The 27,820-nt window shown below is 35.2% G+C and overlaps 1 long non-coding RNA gene across 3 annotated transcripts in view; it reads right to left on the bottom strand.

Moving 5' to 3' along the window:
* The window catches only part of LOC100968459 (uncharacterized), a 133,174-nt gene that overhangs the window by 104,464 nt on the left and 890 nt on the right, over nucleotides 1–27,820 (bottom strand). For all 3 annotated transcript variants that reach the window (XR_010112944.1, XR_010112942.1, XR_010112943.1), the window contains exon 2: nucleotides 24,368–24,514. This is a non-coding gene — a long non-coding RNA (uncharacterized LOC100968459). The remainder of the gene's footprint in view (nucleotides 1–24,367; nucleotides 24,515–27,820) is intronic.

The raw sequence follows: 27,820 nt of genomic DNA, 5'->3' as shown, positions 1-27,820 counted from the left end.
TCTCAGTATTTGCATTTTATATAAAAATTAGAGCTCCATACACCTATGTGAATTCACACACACATACACACACCCCATGTGTACCTTGTTATTTCTTCTAAAAATCCAAAAAGATGTGAAGAATGAAGATTTCTATAAATTTTGTTAAATAATCATACCCCGTAAACATAAGCTATGCAATACTAAGAAATAAAAGTCTTAGGTTTTCTGGGTTTTTTTCCTCTGATGACTAAACAAATTTAGTCAATTATTTGATGACTTTGAATGACTTTATTTTCTAGCAAGCATTAACAGAAAAATGGATTTTAAGTTGAAATAACAATTGGAAAACAACAACAACAAAAATCCCTGTAACAATATTAAAGGTATCAACTAGTGCTTCCACAATAACTTCATCAGTTTATAAGATATCTACAATATTAAAATAAAATGGACATGCATGAGTTCTAGTTCTGTTTCTGTCACTTCTTAATTTGTTACCTTAGGCTAGTCTTCTCGATATTACTTGTCTATTAAAAAGAAATGATAATTTCTTCCAAGTGTATCCCGTGAGTTTTTTTTTAACAAACAATATGATGTATCTAAAAAAGCCTTGCAATCTATGAAATGCCACCATATAATATGTTGTTATTATTGCTGTTGTTTACTTATTTAGATTGAACTATTTTTTGCTCAATATGGTCTTCTCAAAGGTTAAACATTTGACAATGCAGAGTATTTTCATTACATTGATAAAGACCTCATGGGTATAAATGCATTAATTCAAAAGCAGAGATAAGCAATTAAAAAAATTAGGACCAAAAACTTCTTGTTTCTGACAATTATATATGAAAATATGTTCATTTCCCATACTTTTTTTTTTTTTTGTGTGAGAGAGTATCACTCTGTCACCCAGGCTGTGGTGCAGTGGCGCGATCTTGGCTCACTGCAAGCTCCGCCTCCCGGGTTCACGCCATTCTCCTGCCTCAGCCTCCCGAGTAGCTGGGACTACAGGTGCCCACCACCACGCCCGGATAATTATTTTGTATTTTTAGTAGAGACGGGTTTTCACCGTGTTACCCAGGAAGGTCTCGATCTCCTGAGCTCATGATCCGCACGCCTCGACCTCCCAAAGTGCTGGGATTACAGGCATGAGCCACTGCGCCCAGCCATGTTCTTTGCTTTTATAGTTTCTTAGTCGTCTTAATTCTATCTACTTTCAACTCTACACAAGTTCAACAACATACGCTCATGGACAGATTTGAAATACTTTTGGACTGGTCTTTGAGGTCTCAATCTTCCAAAGCTGCCTGTTTTACCATAAACTCCCTTCTTCTAGTCCTCAGTTTCTCTCATCTCTACCAACCTATTCTTCAAGGCCAGCAGTTCCTTGACTTTTTCGTTGCTACTTGATCAGAGTCTTCTTGCTCCACTATTGAGCAATTAAACCATGGTCTATCTTTAGAATCACTCATCATTAACTCTTACTTTTCTTACTCCCTTTTCTTTTTACTCTACTGATCCAGACCATTCCTAGAGTTGAATCCCAATAGGTATGCAGGGCTAGGCCTCAGGCAAACATCACTATACCCATACATCACTATACCCATACAGCTGCTGGACAACATTGTCACACAGATTGATGACACAAACAAATTACAGTTTTCAACCTAAGTGGTACACTGAATTAAGTAAGACTGTTTTCGGACTCTGAAGCTAATTGAACCTCATTTTATGTTCATCATGTATCACTCTATTATAACATGTGTCATATTATGATCCACACAGAGATAGCACTTTTACTTACTCCCTCTTTGCTAATGCCAAAAGCTTCATTTCAAAGGCAGCTACCTCCGTGTACCTCAAAGAGCTACCACACATCCCTGTCCTCATACTTCTCTCCCAAAACTTCCCACTGTCCTTGGTTTCTTCAGTCTCTGTCCCTTTGGCTTGGTACCACTCTCTCTGTCTATTGAACATCTTTTTCTGTCAACAAGACAGTTCCTTGACCCTACATCCAAAAGACTGATATCCCTCCCCAGTTGAGACTTTCACAGAGATCAGAACACCAGGCCTCAGCCTGCTTGGGAGTGGTGATTGGACATATTTATTACAATTACCTGTTTATGTATCTGTATCTCCTACAAGACATTGAGACACTTGAGATCAACAACTGCAGTAGAAGTTTAAAACATAGGCGTTAAACTCCATAAAATAAGGTTGTATTATTCAGGGTTCCCTAGAAGAACAGAACTAATAGGAGATATATATATATATACACATATATATACACACATATATATATACACACATATATATATACACATATATATATACACATATATACACATATATATATCTATCTAATAGGAGATATATATATATCTAATAGGAGACATATATATATATACTTATTAAACTCCTATATATATCTAATAGGAGATATATATATACTTATTAAACTCCTATTATATATATAAAATAGGAGTTTATATATATATACACTTATTAAACTCCTATATATATAAGTATATATATATATATACTTATTAAACTCCTATATATATATCTAATAGGAGATATATATATATCTAATAGGAGATATATATATATATCTAATAGGAGATATATATATATCTAATAGGAGATATATATATATCTAATAGGAGATATATATATATCTAATAGGAGAGATGTATATATATCTAATAGGAGAGAGATATATATATCTAATAGGAGAGATATATATATATCTAATAGGAGATATATATATATATAGGAGTTTAATAAGTATTAATTTACATGATCACAGGGTCCCACAATAGGCTGTCTGCAAGTTTGAGGAGCAAGGAGAGCCATCCCTAGTCTCAAAACTGAAGAACCTGGAGTCCGATGTTGGAGGGCCAGAAGTATCCAGCACAGGAGAAAGATGTAGACTGGGAGGCTAGGCCAATCTTGCCTTTTCAAGTTTTTCTGCCGGTTTTATATTCACTTACAGCTGATTACATTGTGTCCACCAGATTAAGGGTGAGTTGGCCGTCCCCAGCCCACTGACTTAAATGTTAATCTCCTTTGGCAACACCCTCGAAGACACACCCAGAATCAATGCTTTGCATCCTTCAATCCAATCAAGTTGACACTCAGTATTAACTATCACAAATGTCTTCTGTGGACAACCTGCTTCAAATTCACCTTGGATTTTTTTAAATGCCCTTTCCTGGACCCTACCCAATTTCCATCATATTGCTGTCATGGGGCTGAGACGGAAACATGTGGACAAGTTCCCTAGGTGGTTCTTATGCACTGTTTGGGAAGCTCTGCTCTCAAGACACATGTATAACAGTGGTGAGAAAGTAAGTGCTTTAGGAGATCCAAGCAGGCTATAAAAATGTAGAAGTAAGGGTGGCTTCTGGGTTGATGAAAAAGCTCCTAGTATTTGGGTCTGGAAGATTGTTGGGTCCTCAATAAGATGGATTCAGAATTGCTAAACCTTTTAATTTCCTGATGCCAGAAACCTGAATTTCTGTGTGAAATCTGATTATTTCCATTCAATGGCATATTATTCACAATTTGCTTTAAAAACTCTTTGAAGTAAACATGTCTCCAGCCAGATTGTAATTCTGATTTTAGAGCAGTATAATCGAGTGTAACCAGAAAACAAAAGTATTTGAGGACCAAGCAAGGAAGGAGGGACACTTAATTGAAAGAGTCCAAAAGGAAGGAGAACTATGAGGAAGAGGTCAAGAGAAGAGAAGATTACAAATGAGGGATGGTCAGCAGTGGCAGGTGGCAGGAAGAGGTCAAGTAGGATGAAGACTGAAAATAGACAATTGGCAATTAGGAGGTCATTGGTGACTTTGGGGACAGCACTTTCAGAGTTATAGGGCAGAAGCCAGAGTGTAATGGGCTGACGATGAGTGGGATTAAAATAGAGAGAGAAACATCAAGTCTAGATTATTCTTTCCAAACATATTGCAGTGACATTAAGGAGGGAGATAATGTAGTGCATTGGGAGAGTGGAGCAGTACAAACAAAGCTGCTTTTGTAACTATTGAAATATAACATAGAAATCTGAGCAAATCCCCAGTGTATACCTCAGTGAATTCTCCCAAAGCAGACAACTCTTTAACAAAGGTTAAGACACAGAACATTAGAATGTCACCAGCATCACAGAATCCCTCCTCACACATCTCTGTCATGATTCTGTTCTTCATCACCATCAGAAATTGCTCTCCTGATCTTTAATGTCACAGATAATATTGCCTTTTGTAAACTTTGTGCAAATGAAATCATAGAGTATGTAATCTTTTGTGTCCGTTTATGTAACTCACAATAATGTTCTTAAGATTCATCCACATTATTGCATATATCTAGTGTTCATTTATTTCCATTGCTATATAATATGGATAAATTACAATGTGGCATTTGGGATTGATTTCTCCTTTTCCCAATTGTGAATAGTGCTGCTATATATACTTAGTATGGCTTTATGCACATATGCATGCCCTTCTCCTGATTATATGCCTACAAGTCGAATTGCTGGGTCATAAGTTAAGCATATGTTCAAATGCATAAATAATTTTCCATTTTTCAAGTAATTATACAATTTATATTTATATCTGCATTCTCATCATCAGCATATAGGAGATCCTATTGCTCCTTACTTTGTAGTATTTAGTATTATCTTTCTTAATATTAGTTACGTGGTGTTTTATAATGTTGTTTCATTGTGAATTTTCACATTTTCTTGATGATCTGTCAGGTCAGGCCACTTTGCATATGTTTGCTGGCCATTTGGTTATCTTCTCTTCATTAAAGTGCCTACTCATCTCAAGTCTTTGCCCATTTTTTTTCTATTGAGTGATTTGAATTGTTTATTATTGAATTAAAGAGGATTTCTTTATATATTCTTCAAATGTATTAAAAGGTACAAGTTTCCCTTTTTTGTTACATATACTACAAATATTTTCTCCCACTCTGAACATGTATTTTCACTCTTATTGGTGCCTTGTGATGAACAAAAGATCTTAATTTAACACAGTCAAATTTGTCAATCTTTTCTTTACGTTTAGTGCCATAAATCCTGTAGCTCTTATAGTAAGTCTTGATGTCTAGTAGAGTATCATTTTTTTACCCTGCTTTTCTTTTCTAAATGTGTCTTTACTATTCTTGGCCATTGCATTCCAATATAAACTTTAGAACTAAATTATCAACTTAGACACTGACATACATGAGCATGCGTGAGCGCACACACACACACACACACAAATAAAACCAGCTACCATTTTTATCAGAATTTTATAGAATTTACGGACCTATTTGAGAATTTACCTATTTTTAACATTAAGTCTTCTAGTCTATAAACGTACACCTTCATCTATTTAGGTCTCTTTTACTTTCTCCGAATATATTTTATAGCTATCTATGCAGAGCTCTTTCAAAATTTTTGTTAAATTTATTCTAAAAATTTTTGGTGTACTTTGATGCTCCTGTAAATTGTATAAGTTTTTAAATGTTACTTTCTAGTTGTTAATTGAAACCTTGGTAAAGTCACCTATTAATCTTAATAATCTATTTGTAAATTTTAATATTTTTTGCATAAACATTCAGGTCATTTAAAAATGATGAGAGTTTTCTTTCTTTGCTTCTAATCTTTACCCTATAGTGTCGTTCCTCGCTTTTCAAACTCTCTGAAACTTCCCTACAATGTTGAAAAGATGGATGGTAACTGTCATACTTCCCTTGGTCCTGACCTCGGGTGGAAAAACCTTAAATGTTTCCCCATTAGTTCTGCTTAGATTATGGATTTTTAACCTTTCCTCTTTCTAATTAATAAATTTAAGGTTTTAGCTACTTCTCATTGGTTTTTATATGAAATAATTCAAAATCTGTTTAAAATTTTCATTCTATTTTCTCTTTTAACCAATTATCAATATAGAAGTGTTTAAATTTTCAAAACGTAGGGATTTTCTAGTTATCTTATTATTTATTTTTAAATTTCACCATGATCAGAGATCATATTAAGTATAATTTAAACTGTTAGATATATGTAAAGATTTACTGTTTAGTGCAGGATATGGTTAATATTTGTAAAAGCTTTATGTACATTTGGAAAAAATATGGGTTCTTCAGTTTTTTAATGCAATATTCTATCTATGTCATTTAGGTCAACTTTGTTAATTATGTTATTTAAATCTATAGTCATATTAACATTTTTCAGATTATTCTATCTATTCGAGAGAGAAAGGTATTAAAACATCTTTCTATAATTGCCAATATGCCTATTTCATCTGTAGTTCTGTTCATTTTTTGTACATATGAGTCCACATTATTAGTTGAATGCTATTTTAATATTATTGTATATTTCCAGTGAATCAAATTTTTTGTTATTAGAAAAGTTGACATTATGATTATTTTATGCCATTATATTTATTTTTATTGCTCAAATACTTCTTATTTTTGGCTTTTATTTCTTCCTGTATCTTAGATTATTTGCCTTGTGCCTGAAGAGTTCTCTTTTGATTGCATCTTTGTGGCAATTTTGCCCAGGTTTTCTTCATCTGAAAAGGTTTTAATATCACCTTTATTTTTTAAGGACATATGCATTGCATATAGAAGTTAATGCTGGCAATTATTATCTTCTAGCACATTAAAGACAGCATTTCTTTGTATTTTAGTTTCCTTTTTATATGTTGGCAAATGGACTGTTTCCTGATTGTGGCTCCTTTCAAACTAATGTGTCTTTTCATCTCTGCATGTTTTTATCACATTTGTCTTCACATTTTTTTCAATGGTTTTTCTATGTGTGCCTACTTGTGATTTTCCTTGCGTTGATCCAGCTTAGATCAGTAGGATTCACAGTGCTTCTTGAATTTGTGTTTTATTTCTTTCCTCAGCTTTAGAAAATCCCCAGTTATTATTTCAAAAACATTTCCTCTATTTTTAGACTTCAATTGCATGTATTTTTACTGTATATCCTGTCTTTTATGCTTTCTTGTCTTTTTCTTATCTTTCCATCCTTTTGTACGTCTCTGTTTCCTTGTGACTGTTTTCTTCTGCTCTGTCTTCTAGTTCTCCAGTCCCCTTTTCAACTATCTCTTCTGCTCTTATTCCCAACTACTGAATTAATTTTGATTAAGGAAATTTTCAGTTTGAGAGTTTTAATTTGTTTCTTACTTATCATTTTCAGTTCTATGTAAAATTCTCAAACTTTTTTCATTTCCATGATCATACTAGGCATAATTAGTTTAAAATCTTTGTCAGATAATCTCATTATCAGGATCTCCTGTGAATCATTTTCTATTATGTTCCTTTTTCTTATAATTTTTATCAAGTTGTTTTGTTTCTTCATTTGCCTGAACATTTTTGATTAGGTGCTGATCATCATCTATGAAAAACAGTAGAAACAATTTAAAACCTGAAATTATTTTCCTATGCACCAGAGCAGATTTATCTTTATTTCTAGCAGGTGGCTAAGGACCTTCGCAATCTTAGGTCATCTTAATATAAACCGAGTCTGAGATAACTTAAAGCTGACTTTAGGTCCCTGTAAAGGAAGGTTTATTTCTGCCTTAACCTTACTCTTGAATACTGACCTTTGGTTTTCAATGTAAAGGCTGAACAGTATATCAAGAGATCAAGTTAAAAAAAAAAGATCTTGGACAAGGATGTTGGTAGCAGTAGAACTAGTAGGTAGTGGTTATGTTGAAAATATATTTCACAGATTGAAACAAGAAGATTTGCTGGCGAATTCGATCTTGAAAGAAGTAAAAACAATTTTTCCTAAGTTTCTCACATGAGTAATTGAATACCATGTACTCAGATAAATAGGAATAACGGAAGAATGCACTTGGTGAATGAGTATCAAGAATGTTATTGTAAACGTGTTAAGTGTTGAGAGGTTTATGATACATCTGTTATTTACCATACAAATACACAGTAGCAATAACATGACTTTACCATCCTATCTACTAGAAAATATATCTACTTACAGTGCAATCATGGGTAAACCATCTTTATCTGAAACTTGTAAGAGTTCTTATTCTACCAATTACCACAACTGAGATTATGGCACCATTGACATGATCTATCTAATAAATATATTCCTGCCTGAGAGGACATCTCTCATGTCTTCTCAAAGTAACTTCTGCTGTATTAGTTGCTACTCCATGTATGATATAGAAGGGAGAGAAATACACTCTAAGACTGGGAATAAAGAGGAGAAGAATTGTGAGTCAGACTTTAGCTGACAGGTACTCAAAACATGCAATAGAGAGTGAGGAAGTGCCAAGCTGAAGATCCTAAGCAGCATCTACCATGGACTCCTTAAGCCCTGGAAATGTATCTGACCTATAGGTACCATCTCAAGAAGCATCAAAGGATAATGAATGGCTGCAAATTTGAGTTGACAACACTGTGAAGTTGTTTGTTTTTATTTTTGCAAACACAAATCCACAGGATCTTGTATAACATTTTCTCTAACAGTAACCTTCTAAAAGATTATATTATCCTATTGTGGAGGGTCATCTGAATGGAATTTTCCCTCTCTTTAGGAATCAAGAGGAATATTTTGTCTAAGTTACATCAGTAGTACAAGTGTATTACATCTTGAAATGTATTTCTTACCCACAATTAGCTCAGATGGCATAGGCATCAAAAGACTGAAGGTTTGTTTAATTTTCCAAAGCTGTTTCCAGCATTGCCATGAAACTATACTGCTGATCCTTCCACTGATTCAACATCTGAGAGTAGAAGTACCTCTTATCACTTTAGTTTATATACACAAATTTAAGAAACTAAAGGATATAAAAGACTCCAGAAAAATAATACTCTATCTCTTCATTACTATTATGCTCCCTGTTTCAAAAGTGCAGAATAGATAAGAGGGTAACTGAAACCTAGAGGAGAATATGGTAAAACAAAAGACTTAGAAAGTAGTTAGAAGAGAGAAATTGAAATGTTCCTGACACATAGAAATGATAAATACTCAAGGTGATGGATATTCCAGATATTCTGACTTGATCATTACGCATTCTATGCATATAACAAAATATGACTTATACCCTATAAATATTTAAATATTATGTATCTATAATTATTGCTTGTTAGTATTTTTAATATGGGATTCCGTAGGTACTTGTCTGTGTCATAGAACAACCATAACTATTTCTTATTTTCCCAAAAAATAAACACTGTATTTTCCTTCCACTTTTCCAACTTCTGTAATTTAGGAAACAGGCCAAAAAAGGGTGATATGCGATGACAAATCTGTTCATAGCCAATTTCTCTCATTTAAATTTAAAAAATAAACAAAAATCAATAGATGATATCTCCCTGGAAAACAAATTCACTGAAACTGAAAGTAAATGAACAAGTATTTGTTCTTTTTACAACAATCTATAATGTTAGTTTTAGATGCATAACTAATATTTAAAGGGATAACCACATCAGCGATCGGGTTTGGGAATTCTTTGCTAACATGACCAGCTCAATACTAAAATCCTAAAGGGCAAAAATTTTAATGAATTTGGTTTGCGTTGGGTTTTGTTTAAATCTATCACAATCAAACCTATTATTGAAAATGTTGGGTCACCATTTGATATCTCTTGCTAGTTGTATATTTTACAATTGTCCCTTCATTTTGTCAACAATACAGAAAATCTACATGTTGAATAAAAAGAACAATTATTTTTCTTTTTAAACAAAGAAATTAGATCAGAATGATTCCTGTCCCAAAGATCATATTATAGGAAGCTTATACGTAGCTTTCCAATCTTTCTTCCATGAGATTCTATATGCTAGTGAGAACATATTAGAACAAGAAATAATTTGACATAAGGCAGTTTTGGCAATAGAGTGAAACAATGGCTTTTGCCAAGGACACCTGGAGTGAAATTGTAAAGAAGTTATATGAGATGAAATGAATTTTATCCATGCTGTAACATTCAATCTACATCTTTTCTGATAAGAAAGAGAAAAAATATTGGAATACTTTATCATGTATTTAACATTAAAGGAGATAGTTAAACCAATAGACTAAGTAATAATTACACTTCTGTCATTTGCTATAGATGCTATATAATTTAACTCTTACATTTTTAAATGATCAATTTTCCCCTGTAATATACTTTGAACAATCACTTCCTCATTCTATTGGTTAAAAGCTAGAAGAAAAATTTGCTCTAGTAACTTGGGTTCATTTTTCTTAAAAAGAATACATGCAAACTTGGGGTATCAAAATCAATATTTTACATAGAAAGTATGAGAAGAGGGTAGCAGATTTCATGTCTATGTGCACACAAACACATACATGCAAGCACATGTATACATGCACACACACTCACACATCCTCCATTTGCTGTATTTACAGCATGGAGCCTTATCTTTTCACTGTTGGAACATCCGGGGCAGCACAGAACTTATATCTCCCTTACAAAGTTACAAAACACACAATTGTTACTCTATAAAGTGAATTGTGTATCGTGTTTTTGTGGTTATTCAGTTAACTAAAATGTACTTTCAGGTTTTTAAACATAATATCTAGAATATTTGAAATAACTAAAAAAGGAAAAATCCAATAGAATTGAAAAAGGATACATTATTGTTTCTGCCAATGTATTAGCCCAGCACTTTTCAATAAAAATGTAATGTGAACCACGTATGTAATTTAAAATTTTCTAGTAACCACATTAAAAAACAAATATGAAAAAGAAAAAAGTGAAACTTAATAATACATTTTATTTAGCTCAAGATAGACAAAATATATTCATTTCAATGTATAGTCAATATAAAAATTATTGAGCCATCTTGTGTGTTCTTTCAGATTAGCCTTCAAAATCCAGAGTGTAAATTACCCTTACAGCACATCTTACTTTGAACTAGCTTTATTTCAAGTGCTCAGGAGCCACATGAGGTGTAGTCCTATGAAGACTAGTGTTGATTCCCAAATCAACACCTTTTCTTAATCTCTCTCCTAATTTCCTCACTCATATTCCCAACTGCTACCATTCATCTCCAACTACACAGAATATACCATGGCTGATAGTAATATTTTTGTCCTCCTTCTCCAAATTAATTGCTTCACCTCTTAGATTCCCTGATTTTGGTTACTAACCATTCTGGCATTACTAACCACACTCACATAGTTGTACAAATTAAAAATATGAAGGATGTTCTCCACTTTTCCTTCTCCCTCATGCATCTTCAATTTAATGTAGGTCAAAGACATACTGAATTTGCACCCTCTTGTGTTTTCCCACTGTCTTTACCTTGCTAAAACCTTAAATATAGATATCTAAATTCTTGAAGACTTCCCAATTCTTCTCGCTATCATTCATCCATCCCAAATTCTTCAGATCACGATCTACACTGAAGGGAAACTGGTCCCTTGAACAAATGTGCTATTAACTTTAAAAAATTAAAATTGAGGCCGGGTGCACTGGCTCACACTTGTAATCCCAGCACTTCGGGAGGCCAAGGCAGGCAGATCACCTGAGGTCAGGAGTTCAAGACCACCCTGGCCAACATGGTGAAACCCCGTCTCTACTAAAAATACAAAAATTAGCCGGGTGTGGTTGCGCATGCCTGTGTAAACTCAGCTACTCAGGGGGCTGAGGCAGGAGAATTGCTTGAACCTGGGAGGCGGAGGTTGCAGTGAGCCTTGCACCATTATACTCCAGCCTGGGCGACAGCAAGACACCGTCTCAAAAAAAAAAAAAAAAAATTAAAATTGAATTATACTACTCTCTTAAATATGTCCTACAGATTCTTTTAGCTATATATTTTATTTTAAAAAGTTGCATTTTCTCTATGTATTAATTGTTAGAGATACAGCAGCAAACAGTACAATTTTCTTCCTGTTTTCAAGGAGCTCAAAGTATAGTGTCTATGGCATGCCCACTCAAAAAAATTTTTTTAAATATGCACCCAGACTATATTTCCAGTTGCCCTGTTCAAGTAGACACTTTTACTAGGTTGAGCAACCAAGCCCCAAATCATCATCTTTAGTGATCTAAGACTTTCAACACATATTTTCATCAAAATCACTAGACACGAAGTCACTGATTTCAAGGCACATCAAGCTTTTTTCTTAGGTAGGTAATGAATATTCTAGTTTATTACTGTACGAAGCTAAGATTTTGTACATAAATCATTAAAGGAAAAGAAATGGTTCTAATTTTAAACAAGAGTGTTAAATACTATTTTCTGATTACGTTTTATGTATCAACCACAATAATATTGGACTGTGGTCTCTTATACTTATTATACTCTTAAATTTATCTTTTACCTTATTTATTTGTTTCAATTTCCTCATTTCTGCCCAGTTCTAATCCACCTTTATTGTATTGTTTTCTCGCTTGTTTTTACTCCTATAGAAATTCTACAAAATAATAACCTTTGGGTTATGAGAAAAAATATTTTTTTGGGGGTACATATTCCACTCAATAAAATCCATGAGAATCACACTACAAAGTTGGATAACTCTTAAGGCACTTTGTTACAGAGTAAAATGTACTATTACCTTATGTATGGGCTTATTCAAAGAACATAAATGAGAAGCATTTCAGAAAATCTGAATATATTGGAATAAGATGAATAAATTGCATATAATGGCATTTAAATTTATCTTTACCTCAAAAAACATGATTGCTGGCCAGGCGCAGTGGCTCATGCCTGTAAACCCAACACTTTGGGAAGCCGAGGAGGGCGGATCATGAGGTCAAGAGATCGAGACCATCCTGGCCAACTTGATGAAACCCCATCTCTACTAAAAATACAAAAAAAAAAAAAAAAAAAAAGGAAGTAGCTGGATGTGGTGGCACGTGCCTGTAATCCCAGCTACTCGGGAGGCTGAGGCAGGAGAATCGCTTGAACCCAGGAGGCAGAGATTGCAGTGAGCCAAGATTACGCCACTGCACTCCATCCTGGCAGCAGAGAGAGACTCTGTCTCAAAAAGAAAAAAAGAAAAAAAAAAGGATTGTCTAGTTTTATATTAAAACTAGTTATAGCTAACAATTCGTTTTGCTTAACAGAATCCTGGTTGAAACAATACTGAGATGCTTTGTTCTTGCTGTTACTGTTATTTCTTTTTCTTTTTTTGTCATTGCCTACATAATCATTATTTAATCAAGCAAACAACCAAAATATTATGATAAAATCTCTTTCTTTTTCTGACCCTATTTATGTTATGTTCGGCCTTTTATTATGATTGATGCTAATCTGAAAAAGTAGCTGATAGCAGAAAGTTAGAAAGAAGAGATGAAACTCTCATAGAGCCCTTCTGAGGGCCAAGTATCACTCTGCCCAGTATTTTCTGAATTTTTTTTCCAATTTATCTCCATGAATACTCCTGGTGTACTAGTCAGGATACATTAATATCTGTAAGAAGCAATCCCAAAATCTCACTGGCTTTAATGTAATAAGTAATTATTTCTCACTCACGTTGTTATTTAACATATATCAAAAAAGTGAGAATAAAAGAACTAAAATTCCATTGAAGCATTCAGGAACCCATGTTCTTTCTACCTAATAGTTCTGCCATCCCTTGGGGCTTCTTTTTTCTTCAGTAGATCTTTTGGATGTTGCTGGAGCACAAAGAAATAATTAAGAGTGGGGAGCAAAGTGGAGGAAGTTTTATGAGCCAGGCTTGGAAATGGTGAACTTCACTTCTGATACTTCATTGGCCAGAATGCAATTACAGGATCTTGGAAGTATAGCATTCTTGGATGCCAAGGAGGAAAAAGAAAAGGTTTTTGCATACAAAGCTGTATTTATCACATGTGAGGAAGTCAATATTTTTATTTTCATTTTGTAAAAGAGAATAAGAGATATTAAGTACCATGTCCAAAATCACACAGCTAATAGAGACAACGATAGAATTCAAACCTCAGTTGTCTGACCTTAAAGCCATTTCTCTTTCTACAGTTTGTTTCAGGCTGATTATTCCTTTCTTAGACCTTCCAAAATAATGGGGAGACAGTGGCTGCTCTATTCTCACTCCATTACTCTTTTTAGTAACTTATTTGATTGATGTCTTTGAAACAAGCACTCAAGCATGCTTGACACAGTCCTTCTAACCCGTTTAGAGCAGCCAGGCTTCAGAATATTCTTGTTCGTCTCCCTGCTATATGAGAAGTGCCTGCCTAGTCAGGGACACCTCACAGCTCTGCCTGAGATTAGGGTTGGGAATGAAGAGGAAGTTTTAGGTCATGAATCCAAACCACTTCCCCCAATAAAAATTTTCAGTAATATAATTTATATCTTAATCTTTTCATCTTGATTTTATCTCCCTAATGATTCCAAACTCCTGAGGGGACAGAATAGGGTATTTTTAGCCTTATAGTCATCTACTCTTGTATTTATTTTTCTCTAGAGTAACAATTTATTAAAGTGCAAAATGAAAGTGAATGTATGTCTAAGGTGACTAACTCTTTCCCAGAAGGAAATGTAGTTATTGGTAAGTCCAGGATAACTAAAACAATAGAGGATTTTTATATATTACACCATACTTAATGGTTTTATTTTTAGTTGTGCTATTTGACCTTGAATATAGCCAGTAATAAAGCAGTACCTTGAAATGGGTGGCAGGTAACAGAAATAAAACCAAGAAGAGCTTTGTCTTAGTTTGGAATGCATACAAGCATGAACTCAGCATGAACAGGTGATTAATTCAGATCCCTGACATGAGAGGGGAAGAAACTGAAGCTTGGAGAGACCAGACTAGGCAAAAAGTTTGTGGCAAAAGAGGAATGAGGACAAGAACCCTCTGAGACTTGGTCCAGTTTTCATTATTTAATTGTTGAAAGCAAACCTATTCGTTAGTAGTACTTAAATCACTTGTACCGAAAGAACATATCCAACATATGCTCAATGGCAGAGGGTTAATATTTCACTTTAGTAAACCCATGAAGTGAATCTAAATGCAATTAATTAGGACTGGACTTCAGATTATATTTTTAATGAGATTATTATTTTTTAAATGAATATCTCTGTTTTTTACAGTGGAAAACAAATTTAAGTAACACTCTCTAGGCCATATTATAAGTGCAAAGCTGAGCTAGGAAATAAGCTAAAAGTCCCTGTCTATCCCTTATAAGTACAACTTAATAAAATTCATTATAATAGCATTCTAGTTTTGCCATAAAACCATAACAAACCATACTTACATGAAAAATAAAGTAACTAATATTTTGCCTAGTTAAACTATAGCAAATTGGTTCTAGTAATAACAACACCATAATAATCATACTGAAAAACAGCTACATGTTACAATACATATATTTACTACACTATTATAATAATTGTAGTTCTACCATAGATTTCTTTCATACAAAAGCTAAATTTACTCCAGTAATTGCATTTTCTTTTTCTTCTGCATAATTATAAATATAAAAGTGTAACTTTTGATGTGATGTATGAAAGGTTCACATTTATTTTTTTACCATTATTAAAATATTTAGAATTAAGTATCATTATTTGAAAAAAAAAAACAAAATTTTTCCCAGAACAAATATATCTACCTGTGTAAGAATAGAAATTTTTTTGTAGGATGTCAAAAAAAAAAAAATTAATGATGAAATTTAAGCATAAAAAATAGTTTCATATAAAGGGGAACAACACACACAGGGGCCTATGAGAGGGTGGAGGGTGGGAGGAGGAAGAGAATCAGGAAAAATCACTAAGGGGTACTAAGCTTAATTCCTGGGTGATTAAATAATCTGCATAACATGCCCCCTTGACACACGTCTACCTGTGTAACTTAAAATACACAGGTACTCCTGAACTTAAAATAAAAGTTAAAAAAAAGTCAGTTATATATAGAATACAGAATAACCTGAAATAACTGCACTTAACAGAAAATAAGTTATTTAATCTATTTTATATCATCTCCACAAGAAGACCAGCTTTTCCCCAAGTGTTAACATGGACCCATGAACCTGGACTCTGCCTGCTTCTCCAGCCCTCAGAGAACAATGAGGGCTTCCCAGGAATTTGTAAGAAAAAAAGTTGACCTAAAGGAGCTCATCAACATGCTCTGGGGAATGTCATACACTGCTGAACAGCAATGAGCCTAGGAAGAAACCCAAACAGCTTCTTGGCCGTGGCTAATCTTAGCTCATTAAGTATAGACATCTATTATGAGAATTCAGTTCTGCAAAGTTTTAATTAAAGAAACTTCAGCTTCTACAGAAAGCAAAGTTCCTCTTCCTCTGTCCTTCAACTAGAGTGTTCATACTGTGCCACAGACTAGCCTGATGCTCATCAAATCTGTTTCCATTTCCTGAACATAAACTCTACTGTCCAGCCTGTTGATGATTAGGAGGGGTTCACAGGACTGGGCCAAAAGAACATGGGTGGAGCTGGATTTTGCCACTTCCAGGATGATGTGCTTGTGATCCTCACTGTGCTGCTTCCTTTTTATAGTAAGTAAACATGTAGCTCTAAGAGATGAAAAGTGCCCAAGTCTCTAAGTCTCCTGCTCACAAGAGTGCTTCCCAACCCACATGGGCTGTTACTTGAGCATGCAATTAATCCTTACTGCATTATGCCACTGAGAATCTGGGGATGTTTGTTACAGCACTTAACCTTTTTTGACATAAGAAGCCAAATGCCAGTGACCTCTCTACATTCTGCTTTAACACTATTGGTAGAAGCAGTCACAGAAAACAATTTATTATATTATTTTTTCTATCTTTCTTTCCTCCCTTCCTTTTTTAATCTCTCTCTCTCCCTCCATCTTTTCCCCTTTCCTTTCTTTCTTGCTTCTTCCCATTTCTTTTCTTCCTTGTGAATGGAGTTGGGTAGGTAGAGGGCTGCAATTCTCCCTCATCCCTTATCTCCATGTTTTTCCTTTCTTTCACTTCTCAGTACTATCTCATTACTTGTGTTTTGAATTATATTTAGAATAATACTGTAAACTCAAACATATAATGTTTTGATTGTAACCTACAAAGAACCTCTGTCAAATATCTATACAAATCTAGCACAGAGATTTAAGCAATAAACGGTTTACGTATAAACTGTCTAAATAGCTTAAGGATGTATTACAACTGAGAATTTCTCATTATTTAACACTACTTAAAGTAAGGGAGAAAAACACCAGTGATTTTAATTTCGAGATCTATAATTCCTAAGGCAGAAAAAAAGAATTATGTTTCATTCTGTTTACAGGGTCTTTTTTCCCTGTGATTTCCTGCCTACTGCTTGTTTTCAGAACTTGCATTGCATTGTCTTCTTCAATTCAGCTTCATGTGCACACCCCCAGCTCTGCAGTTGAAGATGATCTCTTTTCTTTTTGCAAGAGAATTCACATATCCAGCTGCCCATCCCCATATAGCTGCTGTATTTTATATGAGTTGTTTCAGAATATTCCCACAATTGAAATGGGTTATCTCACTGTCTTCCCATTGCTTTTGTTTTCTTAAACAGAATTCATCTTACCATACCTCTTACAGCCTATTACTAAGTATTATCCAGAACATACAAATATCTATCAGGGACATTCTTTCTTTAGTAAATTTCCTCTGAAGAAAAACCTTGATAGAAGAAAAAGCAGTAAAGCCTCAGGTGCAATATAGGTATATGTATCAAGCTAGGTTATTATTTTTCAAAATTATCTAGAAGAAGTACATTTTCTACAGAAACTGTTAAAAGCCAGCTTTGCTCTAAATGAAGTTTAAATTTTTTTTATACATAGCTAACATAAAATATAACAATTAACATCTGGTTAATTGGTTTGTAAGTCAGAAGCATGGGAAGCCCAGCCCACTGCTTCATGTCTCTCCTCCCCAACCTGAAGCAAACACTGTAGGTTATCCTGTAGGTTGTCCCTGAGAGCGACGCTTTATAATCCTTACCACAGTATTAAATGCAGTTGTGATCAACTGATCAGAATTAAGCCTCAAATTAAAACCTACTTGCTATATCTTTATTACAGAATTACTGAATATGAGCTTTAAGATCAGAAAGGCCTATGTTCAAATCTCTGCCACTAACTTGTTGCTAAACAAGAGGACATTTGGGGCATTACTACTAACTGGTGGCAGCTTGACAACTGGCCTCTAGAAGTGAGCCTAGAACATGGTGTGAGGCTGACACCCATCTTTCTCTTTGTTTTGCTCAGCCCCCTTTGGGGCAAGAAGGTAGCCTCAGAAGGTAAAGTCAAGTCTAGCTCAGGCACATGCCATCTCGTGGATCCAGAGCCCTGACTATTTTCCTTTATCAAACACATTTCAGATTTGCTGGCATTTTTTAAAACCCCTAATGCAAAAAGTCTTATTTTCATCCACCCTTAGATGGAGGAACTGCCAGCACATCTACTGAAGAGTGGCTATACTTATGTCCAGGGAATTTATATCTGTCCTTCTTATGATATCAATCAAAATGTGACCTACTTGGGGGACTTCTTTTGCTATAGCAAAATACTCATACATGTGCAAATGTGCATGCACACATGAAACTTCAGCTCCTGCTACCTATATCAATTACCTAAAGCAAAGTCCTGCAAATGATCAAGTGTAACATACATGTTACTTCACTTGTCTTTATGAGGGTATCTATTGTTTACTGCTCTTCAAACTACTGCATACTTTATCACAGGGGCTTGTGGCACGATGTCTCAACCAAACAATTCTACTCCACTTAAGATAGATAGTTGAGATTCTAGGTAATTGGATTTAGAAATGGAGATCTCTGATCACTAGGAATAGGCTTATGACGGAGTTTCCTTTAAATGATTTTTTTCTTAATTATGTAAATGCAAGGGACAAATAACTACCTCTAGTATTAAGAGAACAATGGAATAAGAAGGTTCATAAATTTGGTTTTTTAGAATGCCATGAACAATTTACATAAGATACTCAGGAGCTTTCAGACATAAGGAAATCCATTAAGGAGGATATAGATGTTCCACTGAAGGCCCAATGTCAAGGAAGAGCAATAATGCTCCTAAAATAAAAACTACCTTAGAAGCAAAATAATTTAGATTAACGTCCTGCTTTCTCTACAAGTCTAAATTAAGTGTTTTTTGAAGAGAGTTTTTGTATGTTTTTTGTTACCGTAAATGCCAGGTTCTGGAAGCTTCTACTCACCCAGCCACTCTGTACAATTGTGGGAGCTTAGAAAACGATGGCCAAGCTTGGGAGTGTGTATTAGTCTGGTCTCATGCTTCTAATAAAGACATACTTGAGACTGGGTAATTTATAAAGGAAAGAGGTTTAATGGACTCACAATTCCACATGGTGGGGGAGGCCTCGCAATCATGGTGGAAGATGAAGGAAGAGCAAAGGGACTTCTTACATGGCAGCAGGTAAGAGAGCATGTGCATGGGAACTCTCATTTATAAAACAATCAGATCTCTTGAGACTTATTCACTATCACAAGAACAGCATGGGAGGGACCCATCTGCAGGATTCAATTACCTCTTGCCGGTCTCTCCCACAACACTTGGGAATTCAAGATGAGATCTGGGGGGAGACACAGCCAAACCATATCATTCTGCCCTTGGCCCCTCCCAAATCCCATGTCCTCACATTACAAAACCTATCATGCCTTCTCAACAGTCCCCCAAAGTTTTAACTCATTTCAGCATTAACTCAAAAGTTCACGGTCCAAAGTCTCATCTGAGACAAGGCAAGTCCCTTCCGCCTATAAGCCTGTAAAATCAAAAGCAAGTTCGTTACTTCCTGTATACAATGGGGGTACAAGCATTGGGTAAATGTTTCTGTTCTAGATGGGAGAAATCGGCCAACGCAAAGAGTCTACAGGCCTCGTGCAAATCCAAAACACAGTAGGGCAGTCATTAAATCTTAAAGCTCTAAAATGACCTCCTTTGACTCCATGTCTCACATCCAGGTCATGCTGCAAAAGGTGGGCTCCCATGCAGCTCTGCCCCCGTGGCTTTGCAGGTACAGCACCACTCTTACTGTTTTCATGGGCTGGCTTGAGTGTCTGCGGCTTTTCTAGGTACATAGTGCAAGCTGTCTGTGGATCTACAATTCTGGGGTCTAGAGGACGGTGGCCCTCTTCTCACAACTCCACGAGGCAGTGCCCCAGTAGGGACTCTGTAAAAGGGTTCTGACCCCACATGTCCCTTTCATACTGCCCTAGCAGAGGTTATCCATGAGAGAAATAATAATAGGACCTATATTATAGGCTTGATGTGAGGACTGAATGACTGTATCTATCTATCTATCTATCTATCTATCTATCTATTTATTTTTGGAGACAGGGTCTCACTCTGTCTCCCAAGCTGAGTTGCAGTGGCTGTATCATAGCTCACTGCAGCCTTAAACTCCTGGGCTCATAATCCTCCCACCTCAGCCTACCAAAGTGCTAGGATTACAGATGTGAGTAACCATGCCTGGCCACTAACTGTATTTGTTTAAGCTCTTAGATTGATGCCTGGCACATTATAATCATTATTATTATTATTATTATTATTGTCATGGTTATTAACAGTAGCAGCGGTAGTGGCAGTAGCTTTGTGTTACTTGTCTTTATTAAAGAAGTGACACTAGACCTTACTTCCCAGATAAAAGGGATTATAGACTGAGAGAAATCTGAAGAATGGAAAGGAGAAAACAATTGTTCAAATTGGGACAAGTAATTGAAAGTACAAATATGTTAATTTGGGACAACTAATTTAGAGAAATAAATTTTTTCAAGCAGTTTATACATTTAGTCAATATGCAAAACAAATTTTTAAATAAATACATAAAGAACTTTGTAAAACAGAAGTCTATGTTTCATTATGTCTCTATTGGATACCCCTCCTCAGGGTAATAATGCCTTTGGGTTAAAATAAGAGCTGTCCACCAAATAACATACTCTCCACACCTCTGCAGTCACAGAGTAGGAGGATACAGAAAGTTAGCTTATAGCCACCAATTGTTAATTATTGAACAAGACAATAGTAATAATTACCATACTTCAAGGAAAGTAAATATAGTATAGTTTGCTATCTTGATTCTGTTAAGTGAGCATGGGCTCTGGTCTGACTGTAAGAACTATAGTCACAAAAATAAGTTGAAAAGCTGAGAGAAGTGATGGTTTTTCTATGGCTTTTGGCATTAACTTCCTCTTTGGACTCATTTTCTTCTATATAATGACTTTAGTCAGAAGTTACAGTGAAAAAAGGGAAATGCAAAAATACTAGTTTTTTTGCAAGGTGTAAACAGGGAAAAAATGAAGTTTTTTTTAGAAAGATAGACATGCACATAGATTTTAGAAGAAATTTTTTTGTGTGTGTTTACACTAATAGTCTACAAGGGTGCTCATTTAGTTGTTTTCTGTAACTACTATCAAATTTGGCAGTTCTTTTCTCTCAAGTGCTCTATTCTTCTTTTTGTTGTTGTTGTTGTTTGTTTGTTTTTTTCAGTGATTGAGGAAAGGGGTCCAAATACCAAAACAATTGCTGGTTCAAAAACTAATTAATTACCTGATTTTTTAAAAAAACAATTATTTTGAGACCACATTAAAAAAATTACACAAAGAGTATGTCCCAACTCAGAAGAAAGCAAAAAATGACTAATGATCTTACCGCATTCAGAATACAAGGATTTGTCAATGAATCATTATTCTTTGGCTTGCTCAAACTCTTTAAAATTGGGCCCATTTTTCTTTCTCCATTTTTCCATTGGCACTGTCTGCTAATTTTAAATTTTCACTTTTTTTGTGTTGAAGGGGAGTGATTTTCATATAACCTTTCCATAACACAAAAGAGAAACTAGAGTTTTCAGTTTGGATAAGGTAGTGCTTCAAATTAGTAACCGTATCTCATATCAGCAGCTATGCTTAGAAACAAACTCCTGCCAAGTCCAAGTGACCAATGGTAATAACAAAGGGGAAAGAGAAATAAAGGCACATGCAAAAAAAAAAAAAAAGAGCCAGAGCCTCCCACAGAAGGGAAAAAGAGAGTACTGACAGTGTTAAAGAAAATGAAGTTACTATGCCACTGTTTTTTTAATGAGGAATAATATGTATTCATACAAACACAACTGCTAAAAGGATGAGGACACTGTACAGAGTTGTCTTATTGTAATGCATGTTTTAATGCATGAGTATCATAGGCTCTTCTATTAGGATATTTTAGGCCAGTCATCATATCCTGATCTTATTGGAACAAACTGTTTACACTGACTATTAGAATATATAGTATTTTCTTTCTACTTTTGTAAGCATTGTTTTTTTTTAATTACAAAAGTCATATTTTCACATTGGAGAAAATTAAGACCTTACAGAAAAGGATGAAGCAAAAAGAAATCAATAATAATCTCACAGTCCAGAGATGACTTTGTTGGCATTTCACCTTTTTTTCTTACACATGTATGTATATGTACGTGCAAACTTAATATAAAAACTTAGAAAACATTTTGATTGTTTTTAAAACTCAATTTTATCACAGAATGGGTAGGTAGTTATTGTAGGAAAACTAGAAAATGTGAGAAAAGCTTTTAAAAAGAAAAATTACTAATAATTCTACTATCCATATATTTGGGTATTTTGGTCCAGACTTTTTTTTTTTTTTTTTTGAGATGGAGTCTCGCTCTGTCACCAGGCTGGAGTGCAGTGGTGCAATCTCAGCTCACTGCAACCTCTGACTCCCTGGTTCAAGCGAATCTCCTGCCTCAGCCTCCCGAGTAGCTGGGATTACAGGCATGTGCCACCATGCCTGGCTAATTTTTGTATTTTTAGTAGAGACGGGATTTCACCATGTTGGCCAGGATGGCCTCAATTTCCTGACCTCGTGATCCACCTGCCTCAGTCTCCCAAAGTGCTGGGATTACAGGCGTGAGCCACTGTACCCAGCCTTAACCTACTCTTAATTTAACAATACGTAATGTATATTTGACCAAGTCATCAATTATGTTCCTATAACATGTCTGTTAATGGCTAAATAACATTCTACTGAATAGCTATACAATCATTTAGCCAATATACTATAGGATATTTGAGTTATGTAAATGATCATTTTCTAACACTTTTTTAATAATAGGTTGTTGTACATTGAGGGTTGTGTGTATGTGATTGGGAGCAGTATGTGATAGGCGTATCTAGTCTTCAATCAGAGAACCAAGAGATTCAATTGGTGCTTGGATCTAACTCAATGCCAACAATGCTACACCTGCCTGGCTGCCATTGACTGAGTTTTTAACAGTAGGACTTGCTAAACAACAACTAAAAAAATAGCAACTTTGGTGCAGAGCAGCCACCCTTGGCCCAAAAAGAAAGGTCTGTATTAGCCCCTTTCTCCTGTACAACAGCACTCACTAAGTTCACATCGAGAATAGGAGGGGCACTTGGCATTTCATAATCTAACATCATTTCATAAATGCCCATACGCAAGCTCACACTGATCACTGGAATTAATTACTACTCACAGCAACTGTCTGAAGTCACTTTCTCTTTCCAAGTTCTGTAAATGGAAAAAATAAATAGACACAAGACAAGTGGGCTTTCATAAAACAATAGAGGAAATCAAAAGCAAAATGCCCTTACTATTTCTTTTGCTTCCTCATTTAGAAAGGAATTAAAACTAAAATGAGAAACTTAAATGAGAAAGCATGTTAAGAATGTTTTTCTGAGAGGAAAACAGAGAGAGAGGCTTACTCTTACAGAGAGGTTTACTCTTTTCAAAAGCATCTGGGAGATCAGGACACAAAGCTAAACAATTTATTTAATCAAATCTATCAAAATATTAGTTAATTTTAACTGTATCATCAAACTGGTCATTAGTGTTCATTAGATAAAAACCCCAAGGAAGGGAATGTGCTTGTGTTCCTGTAAATGTGTAGTATACAATTTCTACCTTTTATTGCACTTTGTGATTAAGCCAATGAATAATTTTTAATCAAGTAAACAAAAAAATACTAGTTAAATTGAACAATATGATCAAATGGTCTTCAGTATTGATTTAAGCCCCAGTGATGAGGATTACTGTGTGCAAATATAGGTATGTGCAGAATGTATATAGTATAATTGCTTTTTCCATTTTAAATTCACATATATCTTCCCATTTGAAAGAAAAATGCTGCTCTATCTATAATGCTGCATAAGACTATCGCCTCTTCTTTCCAAATACCTGAAGAACAGACAAAGTCTGGGGTCTTCCCTGTAGAAATCCTACTGGACAATATTTCTAATACCGACCATTCAACCAAATCAAACTCCTTTTCTTCCATCAGAATCATTTAAAAATTCAGTCAAAATAATTAAACTAGAATCTTCAAAGGACAACATTCTAAAGTCTTTGTAGGTTTTATAGAACAGAAACAATTTCATTTTAAAGGCAAAAGATTCAGTGAAAGAGAAAGTATAGAAGAATCCTCACAGCAACAGTACTCAACTAAAAATAAGCAGCAGAGATTCAGCCATGTGGAAGAGTTTCTACCTTACAAATCCTTAAGGGTTTGAATAAGAAAGCTTAGAATAATAGCTGTGTGTGGCACAGTGGAGGAAGTAACACAGCGTATGGTTGGGTTAGGATGTGTCCAGTCAAGTTGTTCCTTTCCTCTGTCAGAGAAACAGGATTCTTGAGCTGTAGAAGGAAAAAAAAAAAAGCTGGTTATATTTCTGTGCAGTACTGACGATGCTTATTATTCTTTGTTCCTAATATATAGAGGCGCAATGCTGCTAAGAGCCATGGGCTTTAGAACTAGGAGAGCTGGGTTTAAATCCAAGCATAGCAACTGTGTGGTCTTGCTGGGGCTTACAGCTCTGAATTTCAGCTTCTTTCCTTGTGAAATAAAAATGGTAATGCCTGTCCACCTTTCAGGGCAGATATAAGTAGTAAATGATACACTAAGCGTGGGGAAAAGCATAGCACAACACCAGGTATCTGCTAGATATTCAACACATGTTAGCTTTTTTCTTTCCTTTTTTAAAACACACTTTAAGACTTGGGCATTTCTTAATTTTCTGCATTATCAAGTTCAAAGCATTCCCTTTGTTTATCCATGTTTTTCCCGTACTTCACCCTGTTAATCATCACTTGATACATATTTACTTGTTTGTTCTCTACTTTCTGCCATTAGAACACTAGCTACAAGAGGTCAGGAACTTTGTTCAATGCTGAATCTTCACCACTGAAAAATATGCCTATCACGTTGTGAGCGCTCAAGAGATATTTGTTGAAATAAAGAATAAATGGCTTATAAATTTGTTTCATTTAAAGCTGTTTCAAGCATTTCTTACTAAAATAGTCGACAACAACACACCCAACTATTTGTAAATAATATGTACATGAATAGTTATCCTGATATATGCGTTTACAGCTCCATACAAAATTAATAGTGCCTTGAACATAATCAACATTTAATCAATATTTGTGAAACATTTAGTAATAAGCTTCTTATTCAACCAATATATATGCATGAGCATGTCTTGAGATGGCAGAAAAGCATCATTCCTCATTTTTGTCCAGAGAAATTAGTGCTCTTTGTGGAGATAAAATACTACAACCATATATTGCCTAATTACATATATTCATAATTTACCATAACAAGTACTGCAGGAGTCTTGTGAAATACAATAACCTGAAATTGAGTTGTCATGCATGCATGTACATACCTGCAAATATAATGTTATAAATGTATAGGTGTGTTATGTGCAAATATGTGTATGTGCTTGTTAAGTGGATCCTTGCCGTCTATTTGTTGAATAATTCATTAACATAGTCACATATGTGTATATAAAACAAGCTATAAAAATGTTTAGACATTGTGGAATAATATCATAAATGCTAGGGTAAATGCTATATGCCAAATGTCACTGGAATGAATTATGAGGGAAAAAGAACGCTGAAGTTTGATCAAAATATTAGATAAACCATGTGAAATAAGCTTAAAAGAAGAAATGCTGTCTATCATGTTTTTATTTACCATCCTATTAATGTAATTTTTTGCCATAGGTAAGAGAAAGAGAGACAGAGGCAGAGAAACAGGGAGGAATGAAAAACATTTCCTGAAAAAAATTCTTAATAGATTTGTGTTGTCATTCAAAATGAAAACCTATGAGCGTGCTCCCCTTAGCTATGGGTCTTTGGAAAACGGGAGACTAGAAACAGGGAGTGAGAAGTTCTGCTTGTAGAGAGAACATGGCCAACCTCCCTCCCCCACACCCCCAGCACTTCAACTCCTGCCAGGCAGGAACTAGAATCTTTTGTAGAACACCATTATAGTATTAGAAAGTAACACAATCATGAAGGAGAGAAGAAAGGCTTGATGTACATCGCCTTGTGACTCTAAAAGGCCCCCTGTGCCGAATATCCGAATATCGAGGCAGCGCGGAGTCGAAGGAAAGGCCTGCCCAGCTCAACTGTCAGGCCTAAGAGCAGCTCTGAAGCTGGTGAGGAAAAACATTCCTCCCCCAAAAGCTTTTATTTATTTTACTTTTTAAAGATAGTACAAGAGATAATGCAGCACATTTGTGTAATTTCATCCTGAAGCTTGACATTCTCGATCGCTAAGGGCTCTCAGATCTCACACGTGCATGTCTCAGTTCTCATCCCACCCGCTTCAGGGGAGACTCACGCTTCTCTTGTGAAATGTGCTTGAGAGGTTATCATGGGCATTGGCAGAGGAGGGTAGTATTGATAGATAATTCAGACCTATAAGTGTGCGTGTGCGCGCACACATACACAAACACACACACACACACTCCATACACAAGCTTAGAAGCTTCTCCTCCCCTTGCTCTATCTCTTATCTCATGTAACTCCAACCCCACATCACCTTATCCTGGCCCCCTAATCTTCCTCCCGCCCCCACCCGCGCCCCGGAGAACAGACTGACATCTTCCAACTTGATATGTTACCTCCTCAGTAAGGAAACAGGAAAAATCCAATAAAATAATATCTAACATCCTGTAACACTGACACTGCCTCCCCGACAATATCTCCTTCCCCCCATACACACATATACATGCAGACACCCAATTTTTTGCCCCACCTTACAATGAAATTCTGGCTGTTTCCTAGGCCTTTGCAGATGCTCAAGCCCAGTACATCTGAAATCTACGAGCTGAGGGTAAAATAAATACTAGATGTGCAAAGGAGCCAGAAGGAACCATTGCCTTTTCCCAGACCAGAGTCAGGGAGAACAAGCACGTGATTCCTTCCCCATAACAAGTCCGTGAAAATTATGCCTAAAATGGGGAGGTAGAAGAGGGGCAAGAAAAGGTTAAAGAAAAATGGACAACCATAAAAAGATTTATAATTTACTTTTAAAATAAATCAGCAAAGGGAGGCCCAATCTGCCATTTACTCCCAGGGCTCTGGGATTCCACACTGAATAATGTGCCATGGCCCATTTTGATCTGTAGTGAAATTAACAATCAGTCCTCCACTTTATGAAATATTATCTTTGTTAGCTTTACCACTAACAAAAATACACTTCCAATTTCTCACATCCACACACTACATCTATTAAAGCAATCTGGGAAATTAGTTTGAGATAAACTGTACAGCAATTTTATTCATAGCTTCCCTGTATCTCACACTGTTAATCTGCATCACAGCTCACTAAATAGTGCCTAATGTTTATTGCATTTAACTGAATGTATACGATTCTGAGGGTACGCCAGGGACCGATTATCATAATTATACATGTTTCTATGGAAACCCACAAGTCTATCAGTTTTGATTCATTATATTGTTATACCTTCTAGCACTTTCTAATTATTAGGTGCCCATAAAAAGTCTCAGTCTTGCTGTTACTATAGAAATGAGCTATAGACAGGCCTCAATTGTTAACCCTTAAAGAACCAAAATATATAGACTCAGACAGTTGGTAAGCTAGTCATGAAACTGAAATAGCTAATAATTTTACCGATTACTTAAATTTAT

This window comes from Pan paniscus, chromosome 7, assembly GCF_029289425.2.
Source record: "Pan paniscus chromosome 7, NHGRI_mPanPan1-v2.0_pri, whole genome shotgun sequence".
NCBI classification, from domain to species: Eukaryota; Metazoa; Chordata; class Mammalia; order Primates; family Hominidae; genus Pan; species Pan paniscus.
This window is presented reverse-complemented; position numbering and strand designations above follow the sequence as displayed.